The sequence below is a fragment of the Amblyomma americanum genome, chromosome 8 (assembly GCF_052857255.1).
Source record: "Amblyomma americanum isolate KBUSLIRL-KWMA chromosome 8, ASM5285725v1, whole genome shotgun sequence".
NCBI classification, from domain to species: domain Eukaryota; kingdom Metazoa; phylum Arthropoda; class Arachnida; order Ixodida; family Ixodidae; genus Amblyomma; species Amblyomma americanum.
This window is the reverse complement of record NC_135504.1, coordinates 111,718,668-111,723,269: the sequence shown is the minus strand read 5'-3', so window position 1 is coordinate 111,723,269 and position 4,602 is coordinate 111,718,668. Positions and strand designations below refer to the sequence as shown.

At 49.5% G+C, this 4,602-nt stretch overlaps 1 non-coding gene across 1 annotated transcript; it reads left to right on the top strand.

Annotated features, from left to right (window-relative positions):
- The first annotated feature begins 4,172 nt into the window (after nucleotides 1-4,172).
- On the top strand, nucleotides 4,173-4,246 carry TRNAT-AGU (transfer RNA threonine (anticodon AGU)). Its single transcript has one exon. It is a non-coding gene; the product is annotated as a tRNA-Thr (tRNA).
- The last annotated feature ends 356 nt before the right edge of the window (nucleotides 4,247-4,602 follow it).

Here is a 4,602-nt window from a genome sequence, read left to right as displayed (position 1 = left end):
CTCATCCCGGGACTTTGCATCAGCAATGAGTCTCGTACGTAGCGCGCACCTGAAGGCGCCAGGCAACCAGAAGTAGTGATTTCTTCTAATTTCTTATTCGGATGTCTTCACCGATTCACGCCAGAATGTTGCGATAAACCGAAACAAAAGGAGCTTCCAAATTTCAGAGTTCACAGGTCATCGTTCATCATTAGAACAGTAGCACAATGAGTGCGTCCTTGCATTTCGCAGTTTACGTTCTAACTAAACCTAACCACTTAAGGCCGCACAACATGGTGCTGGAGCAATGGGAGGTGACGCTGGCGCCAGCGGCCCCCTAGAAGACCAAGAGGCGCTAGTCGCCATCGCCAAAGCCACCGGAGTCTTGGACCGAGGACCCCACCCACAACCCGCTCCAGTCTACTTTTTATAAATAAATGTTTATTCTCTCTGTCTCGCAAGAAACATCGCGGTAAGAAGCTGATTACAGGAGAAGCAGTAATTGTCCACGAGCACATTGAGCGAAAGGTGTTTTGGCGGGTTAGTGTATTTGGAGAGCGTATCAAGAGAAAAACAACAGATAATCCACACATGCAGAACGCGCCTACCATTAAAGTCAGAGCTGATTTGGCCATTTCAACGCCTGTGTCCAGTAGACGTCCTCACGTCAGGGTCCGGAGTGCTTTAAAGATTGGCGCCTGGTGCTGGTAGTGAACAAGAAATAAGATAGCTCCAGGCAACCGCGTCATGCGATTAAAAGTGAACGCATGAATGCGAGCGGGGCTTAAAGCACATTGATGCGATTGTGTGCCTTCATACTGTAGCATCGTCCTATGTTGCCAGTAGGTTTCTGTAGTAAAAAGCACTGCACACACGCGAATTTACGCAGTCCGAACCCTGAATGCAAAAATCCTAGGCTTTCTAAGTGTATACCAATTGGATGGCACCCTCAGGGGCCACGCACTGCTTGGTCAGGATTCCACTGGACGCAAAAGAGCAGCCCAAGATAGCATCAGCAGTAAGGGGCGCTGGAGAGTCCGGATGAAAAATAAATACAAGGAGGCGAACATTATTTACTTGCATATATGCATAATCCAGCCAATGTCATCCTCCCACCTGACTATATGAATGGGGCGAGAGAGAGTCCCTTGGAAGGAGTAGATGAAGTTTGCGGCGATAAATTTCTCCCAGCTGCCGAAGGTCAAGGGGAATTGGAGGAATATCGGAGATGTATTGACTTTGCAGTGAATGTAGTTAGGATAACGATGTTGGAAATGCGATGGTGGTGAAGATGTTGAAGCGGCAGCGAGGAGTTGAGCGGGGGCGATTTAGTCGGGATATTAAAATGGTGGACAGAGTTAGGATATCTCGAAAAGAGGACTGTTCGAACACTATAAATGCTTATGCTGGTGAAATGTAAAAAAAATGTATTGTCACGAAGTGGTGAAAGCAGTCCGGTGAGCAGAAGGGCTCTGAAAATGGAGTCTAGAGAAAACTCGTTACGTGGGCTGATTTGTGCTCGCTATAGACTGAATCACTCGGCGGCGGCGCAGCAACAAGCGTGCTCGGCGCTTGTCGAACAGAACGCCCGCCACTGTCAGCAGTGCTCAATTTAAAGCTGATAGCGAGTTTTCAAAATAAAGTGTACAAAGCTACTGTAAAATTCTGGAACAATGTAGAATCAGCTCTGTCTAGACGCGATCAATCGAGATAAATCTGATTGCGTCTTGCATCGCAAACAAAGCGATAAAGTGCGGTGCTGGCAGGTTTGAAGAATGAACAAACAAACACTGCAAATAATCGCGGCATTACTCCCTTCTCAAAGAAGCATCGACTCAATGCATTAAGAAAAAATAAGGCGACTAGCAACAAATAAAACGGACCGTGCGAAAATAAACACATAGTGTAGAAACAGCGTCCTTTAGCACGCATAATATGGCTTTAGACGGACAACATGGACAACTTCTGGTCGTACGCGGCGCCGCTGGGAAGCAGTCATGGCGTAAGCGATGACTTCATAATCCAGTTCACCAAGCCGCCGAAGAACCTTGTACGGGCCGAAAAAGCGGCATCTAAAGCCATTCACTCAATCCACGGCGGCGAATGGCCGTCCAAACCTAGACTTGGTCTCCAGGTTGTAGCGTCTGGCGTCGGTCCGTTGCTGATCTGTGATCCTTAATCAGGCAAGTTTTCGGGCTTCTTCTATGCGTTGAAGGTAGGCGGCGACGTCAAAGCTCTCTTCTTCGGTAACGTTCGGCAGCATGGCGTCTAGCGTGGTCGTGGTTTTCTTCCCATTCACTAGCCTGAAAGACGTCATCTGGGTAGTCTCCTGCAGTGCGGTGTTGTAGGCGAATACGACGTAACGCAGAATGACGTGCCGCGTCTTATGTTTAGCATCGACATTCATGGCGAGCATATCGGCGATGGTTTTTTTCAGGCGCTCGGTCAGTCCGTTCGTCTGCGGATGGTATGCAGCTGTCCTGCGGTGGCTGGTTTGGCTGTAACGCAGGATGGCTCGCGTTAGTTGCGCCGTCAATGGTATTCCTCGGTCCGTGATGAGCACATCGGGGGCGCCGTGTCGCAGAAGAATGCACTCCACGAAAAATTTTGCGACTTCTGCTGCTGTTCCGTTCGAAAGGGCTTCTGCCTCGGCTTAGCGGGTCGCTACGATGATCCACTTATTTCCAGACGTTCACTTTGGGAAAGGGCCAAACAAGTCCATGCCGATCTGTTGAAAGCGCCTTGAGTGGAGATCAATGGGGTTCAGAAACCCTGCTGGTCGGGTGGGAGAGGTCTTTCGTCGCTGTCAATCTCGGCAGATTTTCACATAATGTGCAACATCGGCAGACAATAGGGGCCAGTAATGCTTGTCTTGAATGCGGCGGAGAGTGCGAGTAAACCCGAGATGTCCATCTGTTGGCTCGTCGTGTGAATCCTGTACAACTTCCCCGCGGAGAAAAGCAGGTACTACAAGGAGGTAGGCTGTTTTGTTCGCTGCGAAGTTCTTCATGAGCACATCATTCTGTATGCAGAAGGAAGAAAGTACTCGCTTGAATTAGGCAGGGGATGAAGAAACATTGGCTTCCAAGTACTCGATGAGGCGTTTTAGGTCGGGGTTCAAGCGTTGGTGCTATGCAAAAGAGCTGGGGCTGATGGTTCCCAGGAAGGCGTCCTCATCGTCGTCCGGCGGCGGTGCATCTACAGGGGCTCGTGAGAGGCAATCAGCGTCATAGTGCTTGCGTCCGGACTTGTAAACTACTGTGACGTCAAACTGCTGGAGGTGCAAACTCCATCGAGCGAGGCGGCCAGAAGGGTCCTTCAAATTGGCAAGCGAGCAGAAAGCGTGGTCCCTTGAACTGTCGTCCGTACAGGTAGAGGCACTCGAATTGATACGTAGCCCAAACGATGGCAAGGCACACCTTCTCAGTTGCCGAATAGTTAGGCTCCGCCTTGGAAAGGGAAAGGCTAGCGTATGTGATGACTATCTACAGCCCATGTCTTATTGGAACGAGGCCGGCGATCAGGCCCTCGCTGCTCTCGTCTGTATAAAGTTCGGTGTCGGCGTTTTCGTCAAAATGCGCAAGGATCGATGGGGACTGTAAACGATGCTGAAGTTCCTTGAAGGCTTCTGGTTGCTGTGCCTCCCATTTAAACGGCACGTCTGCCTACTTCAGATGGGTCAGGGGCTCGACGATGCGCGAAAAGGTTTTCAGAAATCGTCGGTAATGTGCGCACAGTCCGAGGAATCTGCGCACTGATTTCTTATCGAACGGTGGTGGAAACTGTGCAAAAGCACCTGTTTACTGCAGGTCTGGGCGTACTTCCTCCTTTCTTACGATGTAGCCTAGAAACAGCAGTTCTTCGTAGGCAAAGTGGCACTTCTCTGCTTTCAAGGTTAGACCAGACGACTTGATGGCGTCTAGTACTGGTCGAAGTTTTTTGAGGTTCTCTACAATGTTCGAGGCGAAGATAATGACGTCATATAAATATTGGTCCAATGTTTAGGAGAATCCCCAAGGTGGAGTATATTTGTAGTCTACTCCAATGTGGATGCCAATAAGTATGGCAATGAATAATTACTCCCTTATTATAAGGTTTACTCAACCTTGGGGGACTCTCCTATGCATTTGAACAACACAGTTCCCACTTCGAGCTATTGATCAATTCGCTCTCGCCCTACCTCAAGCTTGCCGTCCCGGTTAGCTCAGTTGGTAGAGCGGCTGCTCCAGTGAAGCGATGGTCCCGGGTTCGAACCCCGGACCAGGACGAATTTTACTCTTAATACGAAGTTTCTCACCGTATGGCTGCGCTTGGGTGGATGGCAACGAGTAATTACTCTCTTGTCATCTAAATATACTAGACAGATTTACTACTTCAAGCCTGCCAGCACTGTATCTATTACTCGCTGAAACGTCGCTGGTGCGGAACACAGACCAAATGGCATGACGCTGAACTCGAAGAGGCCATCCGGAGTGATGAATGCGGTCTTCTCGCGAACTCTTACATCGACCTCATTTTGCCAGTGGCCGCTCTTGACGTCCATCGATGAAAAATACTTGGCGTTGCAGAGCCGGTCCAATGTGTCGTCGATGCGGGGGATGGCGTAGACATCCTTCTTTGTTA